Genomic DNA, 19,568 nt, shown 5'->3' on the forward strand with positions numbered 1-19,568 from the left:
GTGACATCCAGGTTGCTGCTGTCAGTGCTTTATGCAGTTGCACTCCATTAACTAAAACATCTCCAGCAAAATACTATCTATTGAGTGACCAAAACATACCTTTTGCTCTCGTTCCCGGAGTGGGGGATCGAGTGATACCCACCCAGGACCACAGGGCTAGAATGAATCATAACTGCTCATGAGGGATTAGCATCTGTCCAAGCAGGTGTGGTGGCTACAGTTTTAATATTTCAAAAACGCTATTGGTGGCAGACAAAACAATATGTTGTCAGTTGTGACATCGGTCAGCAAATTAAAAGTACCACTGCAGCTTGTCCACCTCTTTTAGTTTCAAATAAACCTCTACATTGTGTCTATTTGGGTAATTGTCAACCTCTTAACTCAGATGATGCGTCTCCATTTATTCTATTGGCCGTTGATTCATGTTTCTTGATTTCTATAGGTGTAGCCACAGCGATCGGGTGGAGCTAAAACTGTTCTGAAAGATTTGCAGTTCTTTGGGTGGCGGGGAGCATGATGGTTGTGAGCTAAGCAGAGGAAGGAACTTGTTCTTTTTTGCTATAGTGGGCTTCCGGCCCCCCCCCCAACCCCTTTGGCATATACCTTGTACCTTATAAAATAACCTCCGTGCCCTGCGCCAAATTGTCTGTCTGCAGCGGCCCTCTGAAGCGAAGCAGTGTCTAACGCGAGGCGGCTGGTGTGGAGATCCCACGCTGGGATGCTGCCGCCAGGGAGCTGCAGTGGATCAGGGCAGCCCACGCGCAGGCTCACCACGGCAGTGGCAGCACAAGTCAGCAGAAAAGTTAGGAGATCCTTTCACCCGCTGCAGCTGTATTTCTGGAGGCATCCAGCAGCCCTCACCTCACATCCAGGGGAGTAGTTGGTGGACTAGGAGGCTGCAGAAGAAGTCATGTGGGCCCAGCACCCTATGCTAATGGATAAGAGAGGTCAACCCACTTATAAGACTGGTAAGGTTAGTGGCAGGTTCTTAAGGTACACATAGCATACCCGAGCTATAACAACCACAAGGGTAAGTCCTGGGCTTGAATTTCCTCCGGTTTATGTGGCCACTGGTGCTAAGAATATGGTGAAGGGGCAGAAATGCCTGCCTGGAAAGGCAGCGAATGCTGAGACCACAGTTACTAATTTTGGGAAATCTGCAAAGCTGTTGGGGAACTGCCTGCGTGGAAGGGACAGAAAGATTCCAACCCCCCAGATTAAGGTTACCTCTTTCCTTAAATCCTTTTATAAAGTCCTGACCCTACTGGCCTCACAACGTGCAGAAGGAGGTGCGCAAGAGGACGCAAGCCATAGGATCCTGAGCATGGTTAATGTTTCTGTCGCATCTGTTGCTGGTAGAGATACTCCTTTAAGCAAAATCATGAATACCGAAGCAGAAAGTGGGCCACGCGAAGGCTTACGCAGCTCAGGTTCCTACGAATAACAATTGTAATGTTCTTGCACTAGCAGACAAACCAAGATCAGTTGTGGAGCATTGTCAGCAGGTGACTGAAACAGCAGGAGGTGCAGTTAGAGGGCAACCTGATGAATCATTGGCCGCCATCCTCTTAGGTTTAAAAGAGGAGATGAAAAACAGATTTAAGATATCGGAGGCCAGTTGGGCAGATATCCAAGCCTCCTGTACTGCGGTAGAACAAAAACTGGAAGAAGTGGCTGCTCGGACCAGAGCATTAGAGGAGGTGGTAGCCATGATTAGACTGGACATCGTAAAAAACACATCTGGGATAAACCTGCTGATCAAGCAGAACCAAGAATTAAGGGAAGACCTTGGGAGGGTTGAAAATCACTCATGGAGGAATAATCTTAGGTTTTTGAATATCCCAGAGGCGGAGGAGGGAACTAATATCAAGTCTTTTATAAACACACTGTTGCGAGACACAGTCCTGAAAGACAGGCCAGACATTATTCTTGAGCAATAAATACAGAGTGTACATAGAGACTCCTTCAAAAGGAACCTTCAAAGTCAGAAGCCAAGGAAGATTTTGGTGAATTTTCTCACCTATGCAGTAAAAGAGGTGATACTGAGTACAGCCTTTGTCTCCCTGTTCTCTGAACTATACGCTGTAGAGGTTTACCCAGACTTGGAGAGGCTTAGAGATTGGCGGAAACGTGTAGAGCTCACAGTGAACGGTAGAGATGTTTGGAAGCACCAATAACCAACGGGGAAATTAGGGAATACTTCTTACATATAAAGAACGGGAAGGCTGCCGGTTCAAATGCAATTCCATCAGAACTCTATAAGCTCCTAGTAGAGGAGATTGTCTCAGAACGGGAACCATTATTCAACTCAATATATCGAAGGGGGGGAGATACAGATCCCAAATTCGTGGAAAGAGGCCACAATAGTTTTGGTTTTAAAACCTGCTGAGGATCCTAAGAAGGCAGACTCCTATCGCCCAATCTCACTGTTAAATGCAGATTATAAAGTCATCACAAGCATCCTGGCACGGAGACTGGCCAAGTTAGCCCCCTCAGCTGATACATCCGGATCAGAAAGGATTCATGCCAAAGTGGCACATCTAAGAACTAACACAGCAGTTGATTGGAACTATTTATCATGTCACTGCTCGCTCAATCCCCTGCCTAGGATCACAATAGATGAAGACAAGGCATTTGACTGGGTATGCTGGCATACTTGTGGGGGGTCTTGGAAATATTGAGTTTTAGCCCTGTTTTATCTCTACGCTTCAGAAACTTTATGAAAACTCATCAACTAGAATTCTCCTTAATGGCTCATTGACTAGGAGTTTAACCTCATCGCTGCGGCGCAAATTCCGCCGCAGCACTGCCGCAGTGCTGGACATTCCATTTGTGGGCGTGGTCATGACGTCTCCCGGCCGTCGTCCGCACACGCCCATCGTGGACTCATGACGGCCGGGAGGCGTCATGAGCATGGAAGAGGTTAAGTATTCAAGGCAGGGTTGGCCCCTGTCGCCTCTTTTGTTTGACATCTATATTGAGCCATTCACACAGCTACCAAGAAGAGACAATCTGGGTATCCCTTTCCACTTCCCTTCTCTTAGCAGTAAGATTAGGATATACACCGACGACCTGATCATTTATACATCTGACCCTGTTCAAACTATGCCTAGGGTCGAGAGACTGGCGGCGGAGTTTGGCGCCTTCTCTGGATACTTGGTGAATAACTCTGATAATGTGTTCAAATTAAGAAGACTGGAGGGGTGCAGACATAAAATATCTAGGAATTGTTATTGTCAACCTTGTGGATGAAATACCATTATATAACTTGAAAAGGGTGGCAAAGGATATAGATACTCTATTGTCCTGATGGAAGAACTTGCCATTAACAATCTATGGGCGTGTGAATCTCATCAAGATGTCGATCCTTGAGGAGGAGGAGCCTAGCGCGCAACCAAGATGGCCGCGTAGGTGCGAGGCTCCCGAGGACCTCCGCAACCTCCCACGTCTATCCTGAATTCATCCTGCCTCGGTTGAGGGGACTGTGTTGGTGAGCCTGAGCTGAGGTGGTACCCGTTTTCCGTTCTCAAATCGGACCTCGGGTGCCGGAGTGAGCACCGATTGAAGTTTGCGGCCTTCTTCTCGCCGGACCCCGGATTTGCGTTGGGGGGTGACCCAGTGGCAAAGTGAACAACAACGGCGGGCCGGGCCTGGCGAGTCGCGTACCCCGCACTTTCGCTTTCGCTTTCGCACCGTCTCTGCAAGTGAGATCGCGGAGCTTTTTGTGTTGGTGTGGCCTCGCTGGGGGACCCTGCCTGCCTGCCGGCTGTGACCCACCCCGCCGATCTGGGGTGGCCCCCCCGGAGCTCGTGGCCCTGATTGCCTGCCCTCTACGGCGTTGCTGGTGCGATTGTGGGACCAGCGGCGATGGCCACGAAACAAGATGGAGATCGGTCAAAGACCAAGTCGACCCGGCGTGGCACCGTCCATCAGGCCAACAGCATGGACCGCTATACCCTCCAGAGGGGATCTCCCGGCGGACCGCACAAGTCCCCTGAGGGCCCTTCTGATGCCCCGGGCTTGCCCACGGATCTGACTCTCCACGACGTCATGGGCGCCATTTCCGAGATGAAGGCCTCGGTGGGCCAGCGGTTCGACACCCTGGCACAGAAGATCGACGCGGTCCTTGTGGATGTTGGCCTGGTGAGGGCCGATCTTTCCAAGACCAACGACCGAGTTGATTCTTTGGCCCAAACCGCATCGGGCCTTACGACTGAGGTGGCGGCACTACAAATGGAGGTGCGCCGGCTTAGTCAGGCGAGTGCACTTATGGATCGGCGCCTTGAGGATTCCGAGAGTCGGGCCCGGAGGAATAACATCCGCATCATCGGAGTACCCGAGGGACGGGAGGAAGCGGCGGCGGATCTATTTGTGGAGGACCTGATCGCTACCCATCTCCAGCCTCGGGGACTGAGTAAATGTTTTGCCGTGGAGAGGGCCCACAGAGTTCCCGGGGGAAGGCCGAAGGTCGGAGCCCCTCCGCGACCTCTCATTGCCCGGATTTTTAACTTTCGGGACAGAGACGCGATCCTGCAAGCCTCCAGACTACATGGGCCGGTTAAGCTGGAAAATATGGAGGTGAACTTTTACCCTGATTTCACCCAAGCGGTCCAGAAGCAGAGACTGAGCTTCCTGGGCGTCAAACGCCGACTTCGGGACCTGAACTTAAAATACGCCATGCTCTTCCCGGCCAAGCTGCGAGTGGAGGTGGAGGTGGATGGTCGCGCACTTTTTTGATCGTCCCGAAGCGGCCGGGGACTGGCTGGACACTCTGTCTGGGGATCGTGATCGAGATGGCGGGGGGGGGGCGGCGGGAGGAGACGGCCCACTGGATCGGGACTGAGGGGTCAATATCGGGCCTCACTCTGGACGAATAAGATGCTATTTTCGATCAAGCGTCTGTCTTTGTACACTCCCCTCCCATGGAGGTTGTGTGGGGTCTAGAAGGGGTACTCTTTCCTCCTCTAGGGGGTCTAGCTAGTTTCATTCTATAGGGGCGACAGGCACACTGCAAGTTGGGGGGGCTGTCCGGGCTCATGCAGGGGTGCAGGGAGGGGGGAGTTTTGTTGGAGTGGGTGGGTTGGGGTGTTGTTCGTTTACACCACAAGGCAAACGTATCATTGTGTTATCTCTACAGTGCTCTCTGGGGGACGAGTGATGACTTCTGTTTATGATGGGGGGTAGGGGACTGAGTTTGTTGTCCTGGAATGTTAATGGACTGGGGGACAGGATAAAACGAGGTGTGGTCCTGCAGTTCTTGAAGCGAATTTCGCCCGATATAGTTTTTCTGCAGGAGACGCACCTCATTGGCAACTCCTTTTGCGCTATGAATCGACGGGGCTACCGCCTTGTGGCCCATTCGGGCTTCACGTCTGGTTCAAGGGGTGTGGGCATTATGGTTAAAAACTCGCTCCCGTTGGAGATTGATGAGGTGCGCCATGACGATAGGGGACGTTACACGGTTTTGGTGGGCAGAATGGAGGGCAGAGTGGTCGTTTTTGTGTCAGTATATGTCCCGCCGGGGCTGCAGACGACCACCTTTGCGGACCTGGGGCGCCTCCTCCTTGGCCTTCGAGGGGATTCTAGTGGTGGGGGGGGATTTTAATGCTGTAGTTTCCGGAACTGTGGATCGTCACCCCCCTAGGGATCTCCCCCGGGCCCAAGCGTGGTTATCTGGCCTCTTGGATACCCTGGGGCTGGTGGATTGTTGGCGTTTAAAACATCCCACGCAGCTACAGTACACCTTCCATTCAGGGGCTCATGGTAGTCTCTCACGGCTAGATTATGTCCTGGTCCCAGCGGCTTATGTGGGGAGGGTGGGAGAGGTGCGCCATTTGGCACGGGGTATTTCGGACCACTCCCCGCTCTTGTTGCACTTTGATATTTTGCCGAGGGGAGAGGGTAGGGTGGTCCCGATCCATCCCTGGTACCTGCGTGACCCCACCATTCGCGCAGAGCTGATTAAATCCCTTAAGCGCTATTTTGACGAGAATGTGGGGTCTGTGTCATCGGCGGTCTCACTGTGGGAGGCGTTTAAGACAGTACTCCGAGGAGAGGCCCTGTCCCTTATTTCCCACTCCCGGAGGCGCGAGCGGGAGGAGGTGACCCGTGTTGAAGCTGAGATAACCGAGTTGGAGGGTGATCTAGAATGTGGGGTGACGGATGACAAATTACATGTTCTCCAACTCAAGCAAGCGGCCTATAAGGCCCTCGTCACGGAGGCGGCCAGGGGCCTCAGTAGAGAGCAACAGGGGAGACTGTATGATGTGGGTGATAAGGCTGGTAAATTGATTGCGTGGCTGGACAAAAAAGAGAGAGCGAGTCGAGTTGTCCCGTTGATTGAGAAAACGAATGGTGTGTGTGTCACTGAACCGGAGGAAATTGTCTCCTGCTTCGCGGACTATTTCCGTGGGGTATATTCCCCGGTGTCTTCCCGCTCTGAAGAGGATTCCCATGCCCTGCTCAGAGATATCGCGCTGCCTTCCCTTTCGGAAGAGGACAGAGTGTCGTTGGACGCCGCTCCAACCTCCGAAGAAATTGCCCTCGCCATACGCTCGGTCGCTTCCGGCAAGGCCATGGGTCCTAATGGTCTTCCCATCGAGTTGTATAAACTGCGACCGGATACGCTGGCGCCGCATCTCCGTGCTATGTTCCTTGCGGCCCACTCTGTGGGTTCCCTCCCGCTAGACCAGCGTCTGGCTACCATCGTGGTTATCTACAAGGAGGGGAGGCCACGGGACCGGGTCACATCCTATCGACCCATTTCGTTATTGAATGCGGAGCCCAAAATTCTCGCCAAGGTGTTGGCCAATCGGCTGGTCGGCGTAGTGTGTGACTTGGTCCACCAGGACCAGTCCGGCTTTATTCCCCATCGCAACACAGCGTTTAACCTGCGGCGTTTGCATGGGGTGCTCGCACGTGTCCCGTTCATACGGGAGCCGGCCATCTTGGCGTCCTTGGACGCCACTATGGCGTTTGACACACTTGAATGGCCATATATTTGGGCGACGCTCGCGAAATTTGGGTTTGGCCCAGGGTTTATTAGCTGGGTTAAATTGTTGTACTCTGGCCCACTGGCGCAGGTGGTTGTGAACGGTAGAGTGTCGGCTCCGTTTGAGTTGGGCAGGGGCACGCGGCAGGGCTGCCCGTTATCGCCGCTCCTTTTTGCGCTTGCCTTGGAGCCCCTGGCGGAGTGGCTGCGGTGGGAACCTTCTATTCGGGGTCTCCGCTGGACCCCCGAGTATGAGGACCGCGTATCTCTATACGCTGATGATATTCTCCTGTACCTGGCTTCCCCACGTAAATCACTGATAGTACTGGTTGATGTACTGCATTCATTTGGTCGTAACTCCGGCCTTGTCATCAACTGGGCTAAATCGTGCGTGTATGTTCTCTCTGGGGAGGCTCCTATCCTTCCGCGGGGCTGTCCTATCCAGATCGCCCCGCAGGGATTTAGGTACCTGGGTGTCTTCATTACCCTGGACGCGGAGGCCCGGTATGAGCGGAACTTGCTTCCCCCCCTCCAGCGTCTGAAGGAGGATGTCGCGCGTTGGCGGCGTTTGCCGCTCTCGCCGCTCGGCCGGGCGGCATTGTTTAAGATGATGTCGCTGCCGCGTTTCCTGTACGCTCTGCAGAATACAATGGACCTCGTCCCGGCGCGCTACTTCCGCGAGGTGGAGAGTTTGCAACGCCGCCTGTTCTGGGACGGGAGACCGCGTATCGCCCTGGTGAAGCTGACGCTCCCGTGGTATGACGGGGGGATTGCCCTCCCGGATATTAAACGGTATTATTGGGCCTCCCAGCTGGCTGCGATTAATCACGGCCTATACGGGCCCGCCCTAAACCCGGCCTTTGAAATGGATAAGATGCTACTGCCGGGTGGTGACTATAATCGAGCGCTCTACTCCAGCTCGCTCGACGCACGTCTGACGGGCCCCACGCGTGTCATGGTACGAGTGTGGCACGCGGCTAATGTAGCGATGGGGTGGAAGGATCGTTTGACCCGGGCGTCACCACTATACGCATCTGAGCAGTTGGGCTCCCTGTGGACCTCGAAGGGCTTCGAGAAGTGGGACATGATAGGCATCAGCAGGGTGGGGGATCTCTGGACGAGGGGGGGATTCAAAACGTTCGAGATGCTGCAGACGGAATTCCAGTTGCAGGACAGGGAGTACTTTCGGTATATGCAGATCCGTCATGCACTATGCTCCGCCTTCCCGGACGTCGCCTCCATCCCGGAGTACTCCCCTCTGGAGGATAGAGTGCTGGATGGACATGTACCGGAAAGCACGATCTCATTAATCTATAAAAAACTGATTAATGACCGCTCGGGATTGCTGACTAATCTTCGTGAGGCTTGGGTTGCCGATGGATTGGAGCTGGACGACGAGGACTGGGTCTCTGCGGTGGCCTCCCCGAAAGAGGTGGCCATACCGGCCCGCCTTCGCTTCGTCCAGCTCAAGATACTCCATAGGGTCTACATAACGGGGCCAAGGCTATTGCGTATGGGCTATGCTGTGGACGGGTTGTGTAAGCGTGGGTGTGGGTGTGGTTCTTTGGGGACCTTTCTTCATATTTTGTGGGAATGCCCAGAGGTGGAGCGATTCTGGCGTGGTGTGCATGAGGTCCTGCGGGTGGTTACGCGTGTGTCGCTACTGCCCGAAGCGAGGAGATGCTTGTTGAACGTGTGGGAACCAACCGACTACTCGGCGCCACAGACGTGGTGGGTGACTCTGGGATATATGGTGGCCAAGCGCGATATTGCTCAACTGTGGGGTTCCCAGAGGTCCCCGACTGTTTCGGCCTGGAAGGAAAATATGGACTGGTGCATGTTTCGGGAAAAGGTGGTGTATGTAGCGAGAGGTAAGCCTGGGACATGGGTGAAAGTATGGGGCCCCTGGAACGCCTACCGCGGGGGAATCTGTGCCCCGCCGTTATTGCCCGATCCATCGCCTGCCCCGTCCCCTTAGCCGGTTTAGCTCTCCGGTACCGGGCACGGAGTCCACCCAGTCCCTGTACTGACCTTCTCCCCCCCTTGATACTCCTATGGATCGGTAGGATCCCCCTTCTAGGGGAGCACATGCTGCTGTTTTTGATTGTGGGTTGCCTTGTGGTTTGATTTTTTGTTGTTATTTATGTTAAAAAGAAACCGTTATGTGGGGTCCGGATGGTGTGGCCATCAACGCTGCTAACTCCTGTACGTTTCCCTTTGCCGCAGCATGCGTTCTACTGTGTGTATCATATGCTCCTCTTGTTTGCTAGCGGCCGGCCTGAAGGTTGTAGGCCCATCTTTGTATATTCTTTGAACTTTGTAATAAACGGTTTCAAAAAAAAAAAAAAAAAAAGATGTCGATCCTTCCCAAACTGACATACCTAATTGTGCCCCCCTTACATTTCCAACACAAGTAGAATTAAAATCCAGGGGAGAATAACTAGTTTTATATGGGCCTCTCGCGCGGCAAGGCTGGTGTGGAAAATGTTGAGGCACAGGCTTGAGAAGGGAAGCTTAGCCCTCCTGGACCTGAATCTGTATTGCATAGCTTTTCAGTTTAAAAACTTCCTAATGCTACTGAGTAAGCCGGACAGTTCAACAAGGGGATTATCTTTAGCACAAATGATCAGGGAGTTTGGAACTACCGGATTTTTGTATACGTTTGGAACCCTGAAATCTTTCAAAAAGGTACGATTGAAGGTTTTAAAGACAGCATTAAATCTTTGGTGCAGGATGAAAAAGATCCTGAGTATTGTATATTATTCCAATTATCCACTTATATGGGATTCCCTTGGCACCCCAGAATGTATGAAGGATGGGCTGAGACTTTCTCTATGTTGGGCAGGGTTGCTACCTGGGGGAATTGATGACAGTGCAGGGGGTATTACTCTGGAATGTCTTGAGAACTAAAACTGGAGAGTCCCTATCAAGTTTCAACTATGTGCAGCTGTCTTCCTGGCTCACGATTTTGGCCCTGGGGACCCGGGAGATAGGTAATTTGAGTCCACACTCCAGGATGTGGGATCCAAAAGTAAGGAGGTTGCTATGTAGTACTTGAAACTTCTGGAGGCTGAAGACAAGATGATGTAACCATATCTAGTGTGGGAAGATACTTTCCAGGGGGTGGACAATATGGCAAAACTATTTGAAATTATTTTTATTCAGTGGTTAAGCAGCAAATATAAAGCAAAATCACCTTTTCACAATTAACAGATTATATTGGACCCTCCAAAAGATCGCAAAGTTTGTGTCGCAGCCCACCCCAGATGTAGAAGGTGTGGTCTCAGGAAGAGACCTAATGAGGAACATGTCTTTTTCACTTGTCCTGGGATTAAGGCATTCTGGGTGGACATTGAGAGCATCTTAAAGGACATTATGGGGGTTACTATAACATCAAACCCTGTATCAGTCCTATTGGGGGTGGATATGACTTCACGTAGTCTATTGAGCAGGGAACAAAGAGGCCTCTTGTTCTATCTGATACTCTTGGCCAGGTTGGAGATCTGTAAATACAGGATTGATCCCTCGCTCCCTTGTGTTACAGACTGGCTTTAAGCAGTAAATTGAACGTGTCATCTAGATATTGAATGCAAGTCTGGAAGATTGACAAAAGTATGGGCTAAGTATACCACTTTGGGTGGGATCAAGTGAAAACTTCTGATAGAGCAAGAGTTCCTATGATTACCCCAAGGCACCGCTCTAGACGATAGTCCGGTATGCTTGGTCAGTTTGGTGGGACCTAACCTGAATGCAACAGACAGCGAGGCGGATAGTAAGAGTAAAACGCCTGAGACCTGCAGATGCTATGGTGATATGAGGACAAAAAATAAATAAAAAAAGATTTGCAGATCTTTATAGGGACCCGTGCAGGAGCAGCATTCTTGGACATGCAACTATCGTTTGCCTCTAAGGTTTACCGGGACTACCATGGGAACCCTTGGTGTTGCTGTGTATTATTCCTCCCCATCGTGCTGAGGAAATTCGCTAGTGGAAAAGAAGAACTGTGACTTAAAGCAGCCCTTAACAGCTAGAGTATTAGGTTCAGGTCGTAGTTGGATCCATCACTTGTATGGAATTCAGAGAGCTTTAAATAATCTGCCTAGAAAATCCTTGGATGGACAAAACCCCTATGAGGTCCTCTTTGGCATCCAGATGTGCGTTTTAGAACTTGATATAGGAGCAGGTCCTGCCCTTGATTTGGGGATGAAAGTCATGGGTAATTTTGTCGTTGTCTCTGAAATTATTTTTTCTAATGTTAAAGGTGAATCAGCGTCTTAGTCTATACGCCAGTGACTTGCCATGGTGACAGCAGCCGACCGCAAGCGTGAGTTGCCAGTTATCGTTGCTAATATATATACATATTTAGGACACAATAGTTTGGGAACTAGACCTTCAGTACCACTACTTGGCAAGCCTACCATGGACAAGGAGGCCAAACCAGCCTGTGAGTTTGCTAAAAAACAATGGGATAAATCTAAACAACAACAAAAGAAAAGTAGACAAAGTGGAGGTTCTCTGCCCCTGGAGTCCTCTGAAAGATGATACAATTTTCGTGATCTCACTAAAATAAAGACTCTCGATAGGTATCCGGCACCTGATGCACGTTCTCCTTGTTGCTTTCAGGAATTGTCTGATCAACAGTATGACAGAGGAGGGCGACCTGACAGCAGACAATAGTATGTGAAACCAAAATGCTCATCTGACATAAAGATAAATAAGGAGGACAGACCTCCTCCATGTAAACCCCTTTTTCAGGAAAAGAAAGTTGCGGCTTTAACTGCTAAATATGCCACTGACCATGAGAACCCTCCTCCTGAACAGTTGGGTGGTGACTCTCCTGGACAGCGTGGCTAAAGTCACAACAGTACGCCGGACTCTCCACCAATTTCTGGTAGCAAAAGCTACTGAAACATTTATTACAGTTGAAACCGCGGATACCTGCATGGCCCCTCCAGACAGGCTATATCACTTAGATATTAAAATTGTATGTGACGTAAAGCGGACCATTAAAGTGATATCTTGGGACAACTTAACTACGTCGTATGACATACTTCTGGCAGAGGTCGATTGCCCCCTCCCCCCCTTTGTTCTTGCATCCCCCAAGGTGAGGATGTGATTCTACCTTTTTTTTCACACTTTGTCCCGGACAAAGTCAAACAAGCTTATGCTTCTGAATGCGCCTTTGCATTGGCCCCTGCACTTTATTGTAACCACACTGGTTGGTAAAAGGATTGTCTTTATTATGTTATGTTATAAAATTCTTATAGAGCGCACGTACACCAATTGGTTTCATGGCGCTGTTTCTAGGACTTACCTAACCCAGTTGGAGTTATTCATAAGCTTGTGTAAACAACCATGTCTTAAAGGATTTTCTGAAGCTCAGTAGGTCAGTGCATGACCTAATTTTCAGGGGAAAGGAACTCCACACTCTGGGCACCAGGGTTGCAAACCTGCAGCCCCCTTGATGCTTTAGCTTAAAGGCAGGAGTTGCCAGGAGATGGAAGTGAGCCAAGTGTAGATTACGTGAGGGAGTGTACCTTTGAATAAGGCTATCGATGAATTTGGGGCACCATCCATGTAGGGATTTAAAAACCAGACACACTACTTCAAAAGCACCACATTGGGGGATGGGAAGCCAGTGCAGCTTCCTCAAAAATGGGGTGACATGTTGCCACCTAGGTTGTTGGTGAATCAATATAGCCGCTTGATTCTGTACCATCTGTATACGTTTGGTTAAGAACAGTGGCATGCCAAGGTAGACTGAGTTTGTGTAGTCTAAGTGGGACATAATCGTGGCTATCACAACCTGTATTAATGCTGCCTATGTGAGTAGTCTGCTGATCTTTCTAAACTTCCGTAATTGGGAGAAGCAGGTAGAGATCACAGTGCAAACTTGGGTTTTTAGTGACAGGTCGTTATTGTGACGCCAAGGCTTTTTGCAGAGGAAGAAGTGGTGGGGGGAGGACCCTAGTTCGATTGGCCAAAAATGTGGGCCCCAAAAATTGCGGCTGCCCCCCGTCAGGACCAATTTGGTATTGCCTGGGTTAAGCTTTAAATGGTTACAGTCCATCCAATGGCGGATGTGCAGCATGGTAGACTGAAATTCAGAGGCTGATTGAGGTGAGTTGTTGATGGTGAACATTAGTTGTAAATCATCGGCGTAATTGAAAGTGGCAACTTTCCTTTCCTTGAGGGACCGGATCAGAGGGAGAAGGTAGGGGTTAAACAAATGGGGGGATAGGGAAGAGCCCTGCGGGACCCCATATGTGATTATTAACTTTGGAGCCGTGAACTGGGCTATGCGGACTACTGACTGGGAGTGAATCTCTAGAAAGGAACTGATCCAGCTAAGGGCTGAGCCCAGGATGCCAGCCTCCTTGACACGGTCCGCCAAGATACCATGGTCGACTGTATCAAAGGCGGCAGCGATATCCAACAGCACCAGGGCCTGGGGGGTGCCCCTGTCAGCCTTCTCTCGTAAGGTGTCTAGTACTGCTAGTATTACCGTCTCCGTTGAGTGGGCAGAGCGAAACCCAGCTTGGTGGGAGTCAAGATAGTTGGATTGTTCAATGAAATTGGACAAGCACTTCACCACATGGGCCTCCAGTACCTTAACCAGGTAAGGGAGCAAGGAGATTGGGGAGTAGTTCGACACGATCTAGGGGTCGGCCCCTGGTTTCTTCAGAAGGGGAACCAGAATTGTCTCTTTAAAAGCCTTGGGGACACGACCCTGGGATAGGGACTCATTCAGAAGAGCGAGGGCAGGCCCCGGGAGGCTGGTGAAGGTGTGTTTTAGGACATGCGGTGGGCAGCAGTCCGTAGGGGATCCAGATTTTACTTTAGACAATAGGTCCTGGAATGCCTGTGGCCGAGGAATGTTCGAGAGAGCAGGGGTTTCCAGGCATAGAGGGAAATCTCTCATGGGAGGTGCGTGTAGGAATGCTAGCTTTGATAGTGGAAATCTTTTCAATAAAAAAGTTATTCAAAGAATCGCAAAGTGCTTGAGTGGGTGTGGGTTTAGTTAAGACTCTGGCCGGGTTGGACAGTTCATTTACAATTGTGAAGATTTCCTTGGATCTGTTATAGGAGGTCAGAATTCTGGAGGAGAAGTGAGCGGCTTTAGCGGTTAAGATAGCTTTTTTATATTCTCTCATAGCCACCCAGTAGATTTGTTTTCCTTCTGGTGAGTAATTCTGTCTCCACTGCCTTTCCAGTTGGCAAAGGGTAAGTTTTTGTGATTTTAGTTCAGTGGAGAACCATCTTTGTGCATCAAAACGGCGAGCCAGTTCTATTTTTGTGAGTGAGGCGTGCTTATAAGTGGCTGCTAGTATCCAGGCTGAGATGGTTTTCTCGGTAAGATTAATATCGGATTCAAAGGTTGGAGCTGTGTTGGCCAGTGTGCCATGAAATTCATTTCTATCAATAGCATTCCATGTCCTAGCCATCCCACCCTCACTAGCGGGGATTTTGCCTGTGGTAACATTCATTATGGTAAACGTATGTCATTCCTATACGGTCCACACCTCAAATACAACCCCAGTATCCTATTAAATGGGATGCTAACGCTTCTGTTAAGGAGATTCTTTCCCAACTGGAGTACCAGGTAGTAATTGAACCCTGTGTATCTCAAATGAATAAACCTCTTTTTCCTGTTCTGAAACATGATCATTTCTATCGCATTGTCAACTATAGACTATAGACATTTGAATATTCATACACACATTTGCAGTGTTAAATACACAAATTACTGCTCCCATCAATAAATTAGTCCATAAAAAATAAATAAAAGTATTCCAATGTTTTTTTCAGTTACAATTTGGCTCCCGAGAGCCGTGACTGGTCTTCCTTTAGCGCCCTAGGTTTTCAGATGCACTATGCTCGAATTCCTATGGGTTATTAAAAAAGTCCACGAGTTTTTGCTGCACAAATGTGTTGCTTCTTCATGAGATTGACACTGATGCTCGGTCCTATATGGATGATATCTAACTGACTGATGATGAACCAAACCCCCATTTGTCGAGAGTAGATCGCATAATATTGGGATTTGCTGAACTTGGCTACATATCGAACATAGCTTTTCTCAGTGTCTTTTTCTTAGGATATGAATGTACCAATGAGGGAAAGAGTCTTGATCTAATTTTTTTGAGAAATGTGCACAGTTGCAACCTCCAAACTCGCTTAAAAAATTGCAGTCCCTGCTGGGATGTTTGCATTTTGGCAGAACGTACATACCGGATTATGCACAACGCATAAAACCCCTGTATGCATTAATACATCCTGATTTTTGCCTTTCTTTCTAGACATCAGAACCCACAGAAACACTCAGATCTTTACAATCTGATTGCTTGAAATATGACACTTGCATACACGTGTTAATACCACGAACTTCGTCATCCGACTTTTACCGGGTGCAATTGGATTTACATTAGGCCTGGGCGGCAAATTCCGTTCCGCTCGCGCAATTTGCGTAATTTCGCGTTCCGTGGAGAACGCGAAATTGCTCAAAAGTCTGCTTTCCGCGATTTCGCGAAAGTTTTGCTTGTTCGCGTTCTCAAAATGCATGTTCGCGAGATATTTCTCCTCGAGCACGCAACAGCAATTGCGAACAGGAAAAAAGCATCGCGAACAAGCAATTCCGCGTGTTCGCGGAATGTCTGCGTGTTCGCGGAGATTTTTTACCGTTTCGCGGAGATTTACGTAACGCAATTACGCAAATTCCGCCCACCCCTAATTTACATGTCACCTTTAATGAGGGCGAAACAGTTCCTATAGCTTATAAATCGCATGTATATTCCACTGCAGAAAGCCTCACCGCTGAACTTCATCGCAAGGTCCTTGAACTGTTAGATTTGTTGGCCACGATGCCGTGATAGCGCTGGTTCGTGCCATCAACTTTAAGGAACTGGATTTTTGAGGTATTCTTTGAAAATTAATATCATTGCTTGTGTATGTTGGATTTTTGTCATTTTGGTCTTGTTTTGTTTAGATAAATATTGGCTATTCTAAACTGGTGTGGTGTTCCTTTTGTAGGGTTTTCACTGTGTTACTCTGTGTGTTTTGTACAAATACTTTACACATTGCCTCTGAGATAAGCCTGACTGCTCGTGCCAAGCTACCAAGTGAGTGAGCAGGGGTTATCTTAGGTGTGAAATCCCCTTATCCTGACTAGAAGAAAGCGTCCCAACTTTGACAGGGTGTATACCACTGTCAACTAGAAACCCCCATTTCTAACAGTTCCTAATGCTAAATACCTTGATGGGTTCAATGGGCTACGTCCTTAACAGCCATAGATGTAGACTTTGTCTTCGACCCTTCTTTGCAAACACAATCATTTTTACAATATGAGCATATCTATCCTTTATTATCACTAAAGGCAACTGTTGTTTAACTGTTATCCCCTGTGGGTATACAGTTATACCAGGAAGCCGGATATCCTATCACAAGACCTCTGGATATCTTATCTGTTGTTGTTATCACTTAGTAGGGTGGAATATCCAAGATATTGGAGAAGACGCCTCACTCACTAATAGTGACATGCTTCATCATAGGCGTCTTCTCCACACCCAGATAAGGTGGTACTATCTGGGCGGACTCAACCAAAGGTGTTTTGGGAGTTCTTATATAAGATAATAACTGGTTAAGCAGGGAACCAGATGTTGTGATATAATAAAAATACCTACAGGTATACCCCACTCAAATATTTTTTATTAGGGTACTTGTGGTATCATTAAAATCATGTATTGGGGTTCTTTTGAAAGTAATTTTTTCAAATGTACCATCGTTATAGTGCCAACATGTTTTGGCCCACGTTGCATGCCCTATCGGGTCTGGGGCCTTCGTCAGGGCTTTGTTGTTCTGTTCCTTACTTTAAGGTCCCTGCCTTATGTTTACGCATTTGTTGCATGCATACCAATCATGAGGCCTATTGCACTCACCTAGACTCTTGAACTCGATAGCCAGTAGATTTTCTACAAGATCAAAAAAGGGGGATATAAACATATGCACACAGTTATATGCTTCTTCATAATTTGGTATCCCTGTCATATTATTTTCACTACTATAGTGCAACGTCTGTGTGAACACCCAGACTAAGTGATCGTTTTTCTTCGGTGTTATTAGCCGTGTTTCTACCTCATCAAATTATACTCAGTTTGTGATTTCCCAAACCACACTCTGTGTTCATTAAAAAACTTGTGGCTCTCAGTTGTGAATCACCTTCCCACAAGAATATGTGCAACTTTTCTTTCATTCACACGTGTGCCATTGTGTCTATTTAAACACATGCTTCATGGTACAATGTTATTGTGTTTGGAGGCTACCCCACTCCCATGGTATCCGTGTCTCTCTAGAGTGTATCTTTCCGAACATTATTATTTTCCCATACATTTGTGTCTTTTTTCTCACCTACTGGTTGATGCTTATTAGCATCATGCAGGTCTTGTGTGTCACGGTAGCGTCCTGTAGTCACACACTAAACAAACAAATCATAGATTACAGAAAACATTGTGTTTTTAGCCCCAATACTTTTTATATTGATGGTTCGCCCTGCAATACAATACTGATTTATTGTTCTTGTTTTTTTTTAAAGAAATAAGACTGCTTTGCCTGAGCTTCGCTTACCACGGACCCAAGTATTACGATCCTTATTAAGTACTGACGGTGATATTAAGTCACAGGTCATTTTTATACTCGTCTGCTGTGAGCGTTATTCTAGCCAATGCCTCTATCCTTTCCCTCTAACACATCTTTGTTAAGAAGGGTTTTTGCTCCCTATACCTGGTCTAGAAAAACCTGCCCCTTACGGATTGTTTGGGATTTGTGGTATAGAAAAACAAGGGTTCGGACAGAACGGGTCAAGGATAGTTTAACCATGGCTATATTTAAATCCCTTCGTCTCTGGATATAACGACTTACTTCGTCAAGGATCCACCACCGCGTGTGTACCTAATAGACACACCGCCTGCCGTCGAGGAGGTCAAGGGTTTTTTGGCGTCTTAAGTAATCACTTCACTTATCTCGTAGTATTTTTACGCACAGCGCGTCGTTCTCTCTATGGTTATTTTGGCATTTCCGGTCTACGAAGTATTACTATGCTTCCGGTCTATAGGGGCTTCTGGGTAATGTAGTCCACTCATTTTTACAAGCCCCAACCATTTTCACATAGTTCTATTCTTTCCTCGTTTTTTATTGTAAATTTTGATTCCAAACAAGTGAAAGAGATGTTCAAGTTGGTAATTATTTACTTATCGTATCGTATGTTTTTACTTAATTGAATGTTGGTTATTTATTCCAGGGCTTAATAGAATATTATTTTTGCTGTTAATACGCTTGCATCGCTAATGTTGCAACAACCATGATGACCATTATGATTTCATCTTTTTTACATTGTTCGACTCCAGGCTGGCGCCTGTTAGTGTGGTACAGTTAGTGCCCTAATCTGTTGTATATGTTATATTCTCATTGTTTTGTTAGACTGAATGTTCAATGTCATATTGATTTTTTGAGAATCTGTCATGTAACCCATATTTCACCAATTCCTCCTCTCACGTCAGAGTAGTCCACGGGATTTCCTCGTTAAGGCATTGTGTTGCACTTGATAAGCGGTAAATCCACCTCTGCTCGAGTTTCAGGAGCTGTTTTTCCGTGCAACTATTAGGTAGACGTTCAATCACTGTCCACATGAAGTCATTTTCAGTGTGGTTTTTTGTCTGAAAATGACGCATCATTTTGGTAATTGTCTTTCCACATCTAAACGTGCTCCGATGTTCGTTTATTCAGATTTTTACTTTTCGGGTAGTCATTCCTATGTACCTCATGTTGCAAATGCACGTCATCGAGTATACCACAGTTTGGCTATTGCAATTGCTAAAGCTTCGCTGTTCCCAGGGAGTTTTTAGGCCCACATCGATCTCTCTGCTGGTTTTTGTTAAGCAGCATACATTACATGAGCCGCACGGAAAGTGTCCAACCACTTCAGGTAAGTTCCATAAAGTGTTCATCTGTTGTCCTGTATTCATTTTTTTCTTTTTAGGGCGAGTGTGTACCACAGAATCCCTTATTGATTTCCCTCTTTTAAAGGCAAACATGGGTTTTTCCATTTTTAAACCACCTGAGTTTAGTGTTTTCCAGTGTCGCAGAACGATTCCTTTTATTTTATTGGATTCCGTACCATAAGTGGTAACACACACAATTCTTTTATTTTCAGGTTTTTCATAGGATTCCAATAGTCCATCTTGGGTGTTGTTCTTAGCCCTTTTGTATGCCTGTTTTATCAATCTTTTGGGATATGATTTCGTTGTCAATTTTTGTGTGAGCTTCTTAGCGTGGATTTCATAAGTTTCTTTGTCTGTACAGTTTCTTCGTAATCTTAAGAATTGTCCCACCGGCAGATTGTCTTTTAGGGTCTTCGGATGGAAACTATCGTACCTTAATAAGTTGTTCACATCGGTTGGTTTATAAAATACTTCTGTTTTTAGTGTACCCTCACTTGGCCAGATTTTCAAATCCAAGAAGGTTATGGAATCTTTTTCCAAAGTCATAGTAAACTTGAGGTATTCATCCCTAGAGTTCAGCCATG

The 19,568-nt window shown here is 47.7% G+C and overlaps 1 long non-coding RNA gene across 2 annotated transcripts in view; it reads right to left on the reverse strand.

Moving 5' to 3' along the window:
• LOC146869344 (uncharacterized) overlaps positions 1–18,043 on the reverse strand; it is a 38,856-nt gene extending 20,813 nt beyond the window's left edge. Inside the window, exon 1 of one of the 2 annotated variants that reach the window (XR_014981031.1) lies at positions 17,906–18,042. This is a non-coding gene — a long non-coding RNA (uncharacterized LOC146869344). Of the gene's footprint in view, positions 1–17,905 lie in introns of both variants that reach the window. The other variant, XR_014981027.1, reaches the window with a different exon arrangement.
• Between the last annotated feature and the right edge of the window lie 1,525 nt (positions 18,044–19,568).

This window comes from Triturus cristatus, chromosome 1_1, assembly GCF_964204655.1.
Source record: "Triturus cristatus chromosome 1_1, aTriCri1.1, whole genome shotgun sequence".
In the NCBI taxonomy this organism is placed as follows: domain Eukaryota; kingdom Metazoa; phylum Chordata; class Amphibia; order Caudata; family Salamandridae; genus Triturus; species Triturus cristatus.